This window comes from Anguilla rostrata, chromosome 5 (genome assembly GCF_018555375.3).
Source record: "Anguilla rostrata isolate EN2019 chromosome 5, ASM1855537v3, whole genome shotgun sequence".
NCBI lineage: Eukaryota > Metazoa > Chordata > Actinopteri > Anguilliformes > Anguillidae > Anguilla > Anguilla rostrata.
Window position 1 is genome coordinate 43,289,623 of NC_057937.1, and position 13,129 is coordinate 43,302,751.

Sequence of the window (13,129 nt, forward strand, 5' to 3'; positions counted from 1 at the left end):
AACGTGAATTACGGAAATGTACCGTAACAACACAAAACAGACACAGTTAAGTAAAAAAAAAGCCAGCTACTGATTAGTGATCCTCAGTCAGAACTAAATTGCCAAGCTAGCTCATAAGGCAGAGCGGTTCCAGGAATGGAATAAAGGGAAAGGTTACTAATGAAACAAAGGTAAGGTTTCTGCCTCTACTATTTCCAACTCTACTATCCTCTACTATTTAAAGGGATACTATGTAGGGCTTTGCAGCCCTTGTATAGTCACCCACTCATACCTCCTTCATCCTCAACCCCACCCACACCTCTGCTGAGAACACACCCTTGAACGCTACAAGCAAAATGTCAAGTGAAGCGGTGAGGTGGTCAGAGATATTGAAAATATTTTTAGCAACATGAATGATTCCATATAGATGGTAACAGTAATTAGGCAGTGTTATAACAAGCTTTACACTAAGCACACCCCTTAGAGCATGGGAACATTGTACGGTAGCTACTCCATAGTGCCAGCACAGCTATTTTGTGTTTTTCCTTTTTTGGTATTTAGCTATTCTAGGCCCTGTTTCATGAAGCAGGATTACTGAGTTAGCTGGATAACTGCACTGAGTAAAACTCAGAACCCTCCCAAATCTGGAACATGGACTGAAAAAGAGCTGTTCTGGATTTTACTCCACACAGTCATCCAGCCAACTCAGTAATCCTGCTTCCTGAAATACCCCCTGGACATTTAGTTAGAATTGGGATATAAACACGGAACTGAATGTAGAATAAGTAACATTAGCAGGCCATAGGTCTACCATAGCAAGCCAGTACACTTGTAAAGTGAATGACTTTTTCATGAAGTTATCCGTAGCCTTTTCAGCAACTTTTGTTAGCAACTTTGTTAGCTTTGGTAGGGTAGTTAGCTACACATAATGTTAACTAGATAGTATGCGTGCTGTATCTAATTCATTTCCCCTGATTGAAATAAATGCAGGTGAATTACCGTAGCAGCAGTTCCCATAGGGGGGAAGACATCTTAATGGAAGAACAGAATTTGACACAAAAGCTACCCAACCTCGGTGATCTAGCTGCATAAGGTAACTAGCTAGAAGTAATGCTACTTACAGGTCCAACAGAAAACAGGCCTACTCCTCGTCGCTTTTCATCCCCTTGGTGAACTTCAGCTGACGCCACCAAAGAAAAGTAACTCCAAGGTTGACTCGAACGAGCTCTGGCGGCTTGTCTTTTTGCTTCGCTGTATCTAGGCTTCTTAGCATCTGCCATTGCAGCAGCTGACTAGCAACTAACGCTTTGCTGGGATCTGATCCCGAACCACAGGCTCTGTAGCCGCGCCCACCCCTCCCCACACAGAAAAGAGCACCATGCCCAGAAATGTCCCAAGCACATTTTAGAACAACAAATACAGATAAAAGGTGCACAAATTCAGTTAAAGTGTGTAAAGACTGAGATTGCCAGTGCATCATAGATATGCCTTAGCACAGTTATTTTATAATATTTTCAAGGTAAAAATCATCTACCTTTAATTGTCTGGTTCTCTTTATAATCAGGTATTTTTCATCTTCTGCTCTTCTCTGTTGCCATGAAGAAAGCATCATAAAATCTCTGCCAATCAGAGGTGCAGAAAAACCAGGCTAGTCCCAGAGGAATAGTCCATACATCCAGATGTGACCCTGGATTGTTGGAAGCGGGTGAGAAATGAAGGAAAAGGGGGAACCGAACATTTTTCCCAAAATGAAAAAAGGAGTGTATAAATGACCACTTCTTGCTTTGAGCATCTTACCAGGTGAGATGCTCCGTTCCAGTTTGAAAGCCTGTTTTTGGGTCGCAATAAGTAACTCCTTTGTTTGCTCTACTTAGCAACTACATATCCCAGTGTAAAATAATATCACGAAGAATTAGATTTCCACCATGAAAGTCAAGAGGCTTTTAACTGTGTACAATGCACAGTAGAGGAAGAGTGTAAAGTGGCCCCCTGGTTCTTGCCAAGTGTTATTATGGAGCCGAATAAATTAGTACATATAAGCCAGCATATTTAATGCTGGAAAATAAAAAAGCAGATCCCAGGCGATATCTTCAAAGAGGAAATTCAATGGGCGCTGATTATAATTTGAGCCCAGATACTTTTCCGCATTGCTCCTGTGGCACGCTGAAGCACAGAGCAGACATATTTCCCGCAGGTTTAACATCCTGTACAAAAGGAATATTAGCAGCAATTTAAACTACAGTCAAGAGAAAGCTCAAATTCAAACCTCTGAGCGATGTACAAGGAAAAAACATGTGCCCTCTCACGCATACAACACAGCCCTTTGGCAATGCAAATCACTAGATTCCATACAGTACATACTGAGATGAAGGTTGTGGTATTTGTAATATAGCCAAAGGGGCATATTTTTTTCTGATTTATTTGCTCATTACTGCTCTGATTCTTAAATTTTATTTTATTTTTCCCCTGCTCTGACTGTGTTACGCAAACCACTGCGCGTACATCATTGGGTAAAACTGTGTTAGAAAACCCCCAGACAGACCCAGCATTGCTTCTCTCAGTCCCCATTATTCATTTCAAACAGGGGGCCGGCTTGGTAATGGGGCCCATCGGTCCCCCCAGAGTCTGTGCAGCCACACATCCTCCGGCCCCTTCCAGCCAGAACACACCCCTCAGCCAGGGTGCAGCAGGCTCCAGCCTGGGCAACTGTCACAGAGTGGAGCAGTGCGCAACAAAAACGCTTAAAAAGGACAAAGTGAATGAATAAATCAAAGGGCTGCATGCGACAGCAGCTTAGAGAGAGAGTGAGGGAAATGAAAGCCCGTGCTGAAAGTAGCCTGGCACGCTCAACACACGCAGGCAGTGCTATGAAGCCATCGCCGCGTCACCTCTGCAATCTTGATTTACACCACAAACGAACATCTTATCCGAGCTTCTGTCATGTCACAGAATGGATTATTGCAATATGTACCTAATATCTCTCCTTTCCTCTCTTTCTCTCACCCTCTCTTCCCTGATTATAGTAGCACCTCTACAGAACAAGGCGAGATGTCTGCTTATTTATGTGATTGTCAGTATAACAGTCACCTTCATTATGCTGAGGAAGAGCTACGAGATCCCTACAATCAAACCCCTCTCAGAGGAGTGACCTCTCCTGACACCCCAGCTTCTCTGCAAGGGTCTGATTTAGAATAGTCCTACTGGCGCATTAAAAGCAGCCCGGCACGCTCCGTTAACACGGTGTTTGTCCTTCAGGGCTTGTGGCGCACGCAGAACCGTAACGAGCATCCTCTCTGCGGGGGGGCGAGGGGGGGGGAGGAGGGAAAGGGGGGGCACACTAACGTAACAGCCTGTACAGTACACCTCCACAACAGCCTCCTGGGATCCCCTCTTTAAACCAGTCAACACCAAATACAGCAGCAGGGCCCATCTCTCCTCTCCCGCTGTGCCCACTCATGTTTGTGCTTTTTCGCTGCAGTGAAAGCACTTTTGAGCTTAGACGTATCAGTTTGCCATAGAAAAAACACATAACACAAAAGAGCAAAGCATTGTTTTGAATTTAGTTTGAGCTGGTACTGTTTAGCATTGAAATAGTTAAAGCATGTGTTTTGAAAATTAAGCTAGGTTTTTGAATACTTTATATCAAAAGAGATTACTAGAAATTATTCATTTATATACGTACTACGCACAAGTGAAACATCCGGTCGAAAACCCCTGAATTACACGGGAGTTCTCAGTGTTACGTATAACTGGGTTGTATCCCATAAGCTTTGTTTTCACAAGTCAGCTGTAAAACAGAATATTATAAGTGTCAGTGCAACAAACAAAGAATGTTCATTTGGTGTATTGCAGCAGACACTTTAAAGAGAAGACAAATATATTGCAAGGAAAAGGTTTTTTTTTTTTGCTGATAATCTGCTTCCTTAATCAGTAAAGACGATATTCATTTGAACGAATATGGACAACCTGTAAGGTCTTGTAAACATCAGAGAAAGGATGAAATATACATTTACTCTTGAGAGTCATATAGCTTATAAAATTGTTCCTGTATACACACTTTTCACTTTGCTAAATTCTTCAGGACAACGATTCTACGGGATAAGGCATATTTCAATTTCAACAGAAAACCTATATAATAGACCAAATTTAAGAGATGCGCTGGTCATTTGAAAGATACAGACACGTGATACATTCCATGTCTTAGAATTATTGCAAAGCTCCGTGAATGTAATCGCTGCGCCTTCTTGTAAACCTGCCTGTCTATAGTTTCATTTTCTTTGGCATGGCGTTTGAAGTATAATTGGCTTCTATAATAAACGCGCTATGCAGTTTGAGGTTTCATTCGGACGACCTTGCATCAGAAGGTTTGGTCAATTACATCTGGAACAGAGGCTGGGTGAATTGTCATAATGAAGGCATAGCCAAAAAAAAAACGTCTGCGGGGAACGGGACGTATTGGATGGTAAGCCCAGCAGTGCAGTCCTGATTTGATGTGCAAAAGTGATTCGTTATCCTGTGTAGTCCAGATGGATGTCATATGCTTCGTAAATAGCCAACTATTTCGTGAAAAGCTCTGCATCTTGACAATATATCAAACAAAACTTAAAAGCACAGTGTTGTAGTTCTAATGGCGTTTCAGATTTGCATTGCGATGCAAACATATTCGACAGATAATGTGTACTGTAGAATTCCGAGAATATTTAAACGAAAGTCCAAGAATTCAATCGAGATCTTGTTATGCGAAATACAGCATTCAGACTAAGCCATGCAGAAGAAGAAAAAAACACTGACATCCACTATGCCCTCAATCAATCTACCATATTTTATTTACGCATACCCCGCTTTAAAACGGAATTAAAACAGAATCGTCCACTAAGGCGCGCGCACACATACAGTCATACACATGGGCGCACGCACGCACGCACGCACACATACACACACACACACACACACACACACACACACACCTTGAAGGGAGGCAATATTTAGCGATTAACATTCTTTTTAAAGTTGGCAGCACAATTGGCTTGGTCAGAGTATCCTGACTCATGGAACTTCAGTAAAAGGCAATATTTTCCTGTTTTTGCTCACTTTTTGAATCGTGTTAGCATCAATTGTACATCTAATTTCGCTTGCCTTCTCACGTAGCCCGAGGTTGATCACAGGCGACCAACGATTATGCATTACAGTATGTGCAATTCGGCCGTAACTGTTTCCTTATTTCACCATTATCAGTTTTTCAAATGACCGACTTCATGGACCGAGGAAATACACTTATGGTGCAGGTTGGCTTTGAATGAACGTTCTGGCCATGGGTTAAAGTGACCGGTTCATGTATATATCCTTAATTAGCAAGCTAGTTATCTAAATAATACCAGCCTATTACGCGTTACAATTATTATCAGCGAGGGTTTCTCAGAAACATCTATATATAATACTTTTTCCACAGCAGAACAGGAAAAATTGTAATTAGTACTATTATGAACATATTTAACATTCACGTTGCTTTCTGGGACACAGGCAAGCCGTTAAGGCACTAGAGATGCTATAAGCTACATATATTTCCATTTATTGAGCATTTACTTCACATACTGTTCCATTTAGCCTACACACAATAAGAAGGAAAAGATATCTAGCGACTTACCTGTAAAAATTAAGAACGCAGAATTTTAAACAAACCAGTGTTCCCTTTTCGAGTAGTGGAAGTAATTGCTGCCTTACGCACTTGCCGATGCACCCAGGATCACATCAAGATCGCTAATGGACCCCGGAATCTGAAGAGGATAAAGGAAGGCCAGTAGGAATCAACCCGGGAACATGTGTAAAATAACATCCACAGCGCTGCGGTTCCCTGGCAGATCACTGTTGAGCAGAAGCAGACTTTTCCGCCAACGGACCGCACTCGAGACACGGAACGTGTTGTACAAGCTTCCAAAAATATGTATTTTGATAATACCCTGCTCGTAATATTACCAAATAATGTTTCGCTGATGTTAAATATATGTATAGTTATGGTTCAAAATAGTATGCCATAACCAAATAATCTTTGGTCTATTTTACTATACCAGTGGGGTATTTCACTAATTCAGTTACTCTTTCCGAAATTCTATATTAGGGAGCTTCATTAAAATGAAATGGAGTAAGGAGCCCATGTAATTATAAATAGGATTTTTGCGGGGGGGGGGGTGGCCGTGGCGGTATGGGGCTGTTTAAGTACGCCATGCACATAGCCTTTCTTTAAGTCTGGTGTCCATTTCCAGTCTTAGGATCCACATATCCGTTTTGAATCTAGCCAATCCAGAACACCCCCACTGAGGAGGAATTAAACTCTAAGCCTCTAATACCACCTAATGTGCCACCATGTCCACTCCTCGTTGATTTTTTTTTTCTTTTAAATTGATGTTACACAACAAAAATGAGCAAGTGCCACAGTTATCCTATATTACACTCTCGCCAAACCACCCTTCAGTCCTTCACATTTGGCTGCAAGACAAAAGAGAAGAAAATGTCCATACATTGGGGTGAACGTAACTAAAATTTGAATTAAAGGGAAGACTGCTAGCAAGGTTCTCAAACCATTCTGAGCACTGTCTCTTTGTGCTTCTGCAATATGCAATTACATACGTCCTTCCACAGAAACATAAAATGAAATGTGTATCTCAGCCACACAGTCCTCATCTAATGGCACTCTGTTTGTCTTGCAGTTATTCTTTTACGCACAAATCTGACTGGAGTCTGAAATTCATTTGAAGCTTCGTCAAGAAAGTCAATAAGGATTTCATAGTGCAGCCCATGAAAAAAGACTAGTGAGACGAAACCAGAAAAACAATATTTGAGAGCTGATTCGTACACACTTGGCATGTCCAACCAAATACTTCTCCTGGGTGCTGTTTTCTCATAAATCAACCCTTATTTTTTATGTTATATTTGTATTATTATTTCTCCTTCTCTCCCAATTTGGCTAGCCCAGTTGTACCTGTAAGGCATCATACCCATCCCTGTGATATCCTCTGTAAATTCAAGAGAGTGTAGGCTCAAATATAATCTCTGAGGTTCTTCCTGGCAGCCAAATCCTTCCATTCTGCTATCCACCGGTTAAGTCATTGCATCAGAGAACTACACTTCATGTACAGCTGGTGAAGGGAAAACACAGGTGTCCAATGAACCCGATACCTGTTCTTGCATGAGAAGGGGGAAATATAGTTGACTGAATCCCTCCTGTCAGCATTTGGCCAGAAATCAATTGTGAAACATGGGATTTGTCACTACATCACAGACCACTAAAAGCCCATTTATATTGTAAAAATGTTAAAGCAACAGGTTGGCTACCCTTTACCCCCCAAAATCTTCCATTTGCCAATTTCCCATCTGTGAATATTCTATAATTCTGTGCAATGAGAGTGAAGCTGGAGGAAGACTAAGAGCCAGAATAAGAATGAATACATGGGAGGGTCAGGAGAAAATTAAGCAGCCATTGTTTAGACTGTCTCCTTAGGCAGATTTTTACAAAATCCTAATGGGATGCCTCCATTGCTGAGTGCCAAGCTATCAATCTGCTCCATTATCCATTATATACACCTGCTTATTCCTAGACAGGGTCGCGGGAGGTGCTGGATCCTATCCCAGCATGCACTGGGCAGGAGGCAGACACAGATACATGCACTTTTGTATTTATTTTTATAGCAACCCTGATGTTAACATATTTCAAAGGTGAATGTTCCTTTAGTTGGATGAGGTTTGCATTGAAACAGAATCAGGCATGACAATAGTCTTCCTGCCTCTCTAGGGGAGATTGCAGAATGGGGGGAGGCATGTTCAGGGGGCTGGAGATAGCAACTGTGGACTCATGTAGTGCCTCCCAGGCAGAGTTGGCACAGTAGGCGACTGCCAAAAAAGTTTGAGTATAAAGTGTGAAGTAAACAAATGTTCAATCTACAAAGTATTACGCTCATTATTTGCTTGTTCGGGTTGTAGTAATCTTGATTTTCTTTTTCCCCCATATTTGGAATGACCAATTGCAACTGTAGGCCTTGTCAATATCCTGCATATGTAATATCCTGCGTTTGCAATGTGACACATGAACACACATTTCCTCCAGTTGCCATTTCTTTTTTACTCTGCAATATCCGCCAGTTATATTGTTCACTGCAAACTTTGTGTATTTATACAAAGAGTCAAACTTGTTATGATGTGTCAAAAGTAAGTGAGTTAAGAAACCATTCTTTTAGGGCAGGTTAACATGCTTATGAAGGTCTTTAAAAATTGGTAAACAATTTTTTGCTGCATACTGTGTTGCGTTCTTCCATTCCACTAGGTGTCACTAGCATGCCTGTTCAGTTGTATAATTGGTTTGTGGAATACTTTGTCTATGCCCAGTGTGATGCTAAATCTGAAGTTGAGTGAAGTTCAGCTTTTTCCTTCACTGGGTAAAGAACATGAGTCAGAACAGACAGGACAACAGACATATTTAGATGAAGAATATTAATGAATATGCAATGTAATAATATTTGGTTTGGCACCAAATGGATCTGCTTTAGGTATGTCTGTGCATGCACCTACATGCATTAATCTGTCAATCTGGGAGTACAAGGCATATCCCCTAATTAACTGGAAAAATACTGAAAATAGCCCAGTAACCAGAAGCCGATCCAAACAACAGGTGGAGGAAGTTTGGGTGTTGGAGGGTAAATGCGACTCCGTGAGCTGCAGCAAGTGTAGCGTGGAAAGAGTAGCATAACGAGCAGCACAGGAGAGGTCTGACTGTTGGTTTTTTAAAAGCGCTCCATTACTGATGTGTACATGTTGAAGGGTTGAGTATGACAACATGTAGTGATGTGTGTCTGCAATCGGTTGAGTATGAGAACTCGCAGTGATGTGTATATGTGTTCAGTTGAAACCGAGAACATGTGGTTCCTGAGGTCAACCAATAGCCGGCTGCAGCAAGATTTTCCTGAACAAACTTCTGCATTTCATTCATTTGAAGGATGTAAGAAATCTGAAATCTGATTTTTCAAGGACTAAGAAGAGAACTATAACCATTATTTTGCAAAAGCGACCTGGGATACTAAGAATAGTGCATTCAAAAAGGAGACTTTGGACCCGGAGATCCAACAGTCTCATAACGTATTTGTCACACACCTTGACACCCCTGGGAAAGCCAGAAGAGCTGGACAGAAGACACAGGGAGATGTGGGAATTGTGGACTTCACCCATCTTTAACTGAGAGAGAGTGAGAGAAAGGTCCCCTTTGAGAAATGGCTTTTTTAAAACTCTATCCAACTCTAAAATACTAAACACTAAGTAAAAAAAACAGCTGAAGATATAGTTCCTCTTTTCAGTTTTCTCACAAGATACAATTGGTTAATTCTAAAATGAACAATAACATTTGTGCAAAATAGGAAAAATACATCATGATACTTGCCTACATTCATTATTCAGAATGAATAATTCTTCCCCCTAAAGTACTCGCAATAACAAATTTACTGAAATGTGAAATAGCTATATTCCTACCCATGTTTTTTTTTTTTTTTTTAATTCTCCCTAGATTTTAGTGCTGGAACATCTCTCCCTCCTGCTAGCACCAGACAAATGTCCTATGGGTACAGAAGTAATAAAGTCATTTGGTGCAGTCACTTTCTTTTCTTTCTTTATTTATTTTTTTGCAAATATCCTTTTATCCCACATAAAACAATGAGAAAACAATCTCAGCAGTTCCTCAGCAGCGTGCAGAGTTTGCGCTGCGACGGAACTCGAGCTCACTGTCAGCCTTTGTTGTGGCGGCCTTTCAGTCGCCGTTCTTCTTGGAGTCTCCTGCACCGGTCTATGTGGATGCAGGTGATTTCCAGGGGATCTTCCACGGCGTGCTGCTGCTGGCTACTGACTCACGCCTGTCCTGTTGAGAAAGGCCTCATTGCGACACGGCAGATCTGGCGCAACTCACCAACACGTGGTCACACGGGGGCCACCAAAAGACACCAACGTTAAAGCGACGTTGATGCAAACCCATCCGATTCCTTTGTGTAATGAAACGACAAAACAACATCACAGATGTTGGATTAGAGGCCTGCATGTGGATTTTAACACAACGGCGGTAACTGAAAACATGTTTTATAGAGATATACTTGGAATGCAATAGCACTGGAGCATGCCCAATAAATCTCATTGCTGAAATTAAGAATAGAATGTCTGTTTTGGTGATGGGAGAGCAAGGTTCCAGGAACAAAAAATGGGTTGGGCTACCATATATTATCTGCAAAATGTTGATTTGAACTATTTGTGGTGTTTTGCTTCAGAAAGCAAAGTCCTTTTTGAAAAAAAATACTATTAGCTATTTTTTATTTTGTTACCAATTAAGACCAGTCATAATTCCCAGTTGTTCCCATCACTCCATTCAGGACAACACACACTGACCCCGGCAACCACTAAAGCACCTGCAGTCTTGTATTAGTCACCAGTTCTTTACACTTTGAACAGCATGCCAGAGGACTACACAAATTGTATCGACAAAGTGATAAGAGGGACATCTGGGTAACAATATAGCCAATTATTTGTAGCCCTGCAGGAATTCTGTACATAATCCTGGCATTGCCTGGACTCTATCCAATAAAATTCAGAGCTAAGACTTTTGATTGGTACCTATGAGTCTGTGATTGACAAAACACAGTAGCTCCTCCCTTCCTGGAAATGGTGAAGCCTCACTTACATCACTAACTGTATCAGTCTGAGCAGGTGGAAAGTTTTTTTCACTATTAAAGTCCTACCTCCTTAATTTGAACTACTCTGACAGTTAACCTTCATGTGTGTGTATATGTCAGATCCCAAAGGATCCCTCAACTGGATTTTTAAGCTCTGATTTAGACCAGGAAAATAAAGTCTTCCCAATTCTCAGAACCAGCCAGATGGTTCGTTTTTTTTTTTTACCACCAATCATTTCAGTAAACAGTCTGCCCAGTAAACTGACAATTGAAATTAATTGTACATTGGGGAGTTACACATTATAAGAGATCTGTATTCCTATAAGGTGGTTAGGTCACATCAGTGAATCCTTGAAAATCGCACATGGAGTTGAATTGTCTCACAGTTGGACAATTATTTTACTAGCTACAGTGTCAATTAAGATTCAATTATTTATGAGTCACAGAATAAACGAAGCCAATAAAGATGTATTTTCATATTATATGAATTGGCTATAGAAAACAATTGGTGTTTTACATAAATTCGAGTGGTGATAGAAAAAAGACCCTAAAGAAATTAAAACAGGCAAATTCATGCATACATAGGAAGAAAAGAGGTGAGCAACCACACAGATGACAGTTATTGTAGTATTACAAAATGGCCTGCACATAACATGAAATGAAAGCCAGGGAGTTAATGGAGGGATCATATACGAAGATAGATCTTTTTACCATGGGCTTGTGAAATAAATGAAAGTGTCAATGTAGCTGAATGAGCAGTTTTCACAGCGATACGCTATGACGGAACTACACTAATTGAAAGTGATGCAGCCAGCGTTGCGGCTGTGTTTTTTTAATGGAATGAAACACCAGCCATTAGACAGGCCTACACGCTGAAGGCTTAGAACTTAGACTTATGCATTCCAGTGTCGTTTCACCCACCTTCATTCACACCTGCTGCAAAAACAAATTGTGAATAGCTTTCCTCTGGGCGTTAGAAAGAGTCTGAAAAAAAGTTCTAAAGATAATACTGAACAGATTGTTTAGACGTTCGAGCAATGGAATACCACGGTATTTGGGAAATATCTTTATACATCTTCATATTTCTAAACACCTGCATCTGCATAATGAAAACTCTGCAGAAACGCACCAGCATGACAGGACTTCTGCAGCATTTACGGGCGATCTCCCTGGATGGAAACTAAACAAATAACGAGCCCCGGGAAATCTCATTTCTTACAATCTGCAAGATGAGTTTGTCAAGTTTAACAACATAACACCATTGCAGATTGGTTGATTCTTACCTGTCCAGGGAGGTACAGCAGTGCAAATCTTCACACCTATAATCTTACGAGTATTTTAACTGAAGTCATTAACGCGATAGTGAGAAAGCAGTAGACATAATGATCAGTGGCGTTCTCTTCCGCTGTCAGCACAAAACCTCCACAAATGCAACTGCACTCCTTAGTTTAATTTCTAAAGCTTTGCCTGGTGATTCTTCTGTTCTCTTACGGTGGCAAAAAGAGAGCCCAATATTGGCATACAACACTTCAATCACAGTTATCACAAATTAATTGTTCCCTGTAAACATTGGCTCGGGAGCCAGGTCACATGACAATTTCTAGAGGAGCGGAGGAAGAAAACCCCGTAAATGCCAGACAGAAAGAAGGCAGACAATCTGTAAATGCACGGGCTTTATTTCCAACTTTCATTGAAATCCAGAAAAGGCAGGATCTGAAACAAAAGAGAAAGCGCAGCATTCTGTCAACTGGGAGGGAAACCAACTGTTGTCAGGAAGTGGGAAACGGTCCAAGCCGTTTCAAAATTACTTAGTCGCCTGCCAGCCAGATTGAGCTACAGTCTGTCCACTCTTCTGACACCCATATTAAGGGTGTATAATAACAGAATTGACCTTTTACGCTTTTAAGAAAGACTGGCCTGGTCTTCCATCACCTTAACTCACTTACTGAATCAAGGAAAAAAGATTAAATTACAAATGTACCATTACGAATGTAATAACGGTATTTAAGGCTGAAAATATTACGCTCATTTTGCAATCAAATCTCTTCTTGTAACTACCTATTGTATGTTTGCTGGTTCTGCTACCAAAAATACACAAACTGGCATAAAAATTCAATCAAAATATTTACTTACCTCAGAGAATCATAGATTTAAAATACCCAACACTCAGAAAATCTGAAGTTCAAACAGTACTTTCTAGTCTAAACAAATCTTTTTTCATTCATAAATTTCATTCATTCACATCATTCATAACTGATGAAATTATACTTTCAGCAGAACTAAATTTCAATATTACAGATAAAAATCCCTGTGCATTACTGGCAGAAATAATAGGAACACCATGTTGTGCAACAGATGATCAGAGTTCCTGGCCCTAGGCAGCAGCCTAGGCGGTGGTGCATAATCTGGTTATGAACTGGGACAAAGACAGCAAGCAATGGTTCAGATTTACCAAC

At 40.8% G+C, this 13,129-nt stretch overlaps 1 protein-coding gene across 5 annotated transcripts in view; it reads right to left on the reverse strand.

Moving 5' to 3' along the window:
- Positions 1 to 10,020, reverse strand: part of LOC135255334 (amyloid-beta A4 precursor protein-binding family A member 2-like) — a 69,540-nt gene extending 59,520 nt beyond the window's left edge. For 2 of the 5 annotated variants that reach the window (XM_064336361.1, XM_064336364.1), the window contains exons 1-3: positions 9,739 to 10,019; positions 9,118 to 9,198; positions 5,624 to 5,753 (exon numbers count right to left, since the gene is read on the reverse strand). The gene's annotated coding sequence lies outside the window, so the exon portion shown is untranslated. Of the gene's footprint in view, positions 1 to 5,623; positions 5,761 to 9,117; positions 9,199 to 9,738 lie in introns of those variants that run through there. The other 3 variants (XM_064336365.1, XM_064336367.1, XM_064336362.1) reach the window with 3 other exon arrangements.
- Between the last annotated feature and the right edge of the window lie 3,109 nt (positions 10,021 to 13,129).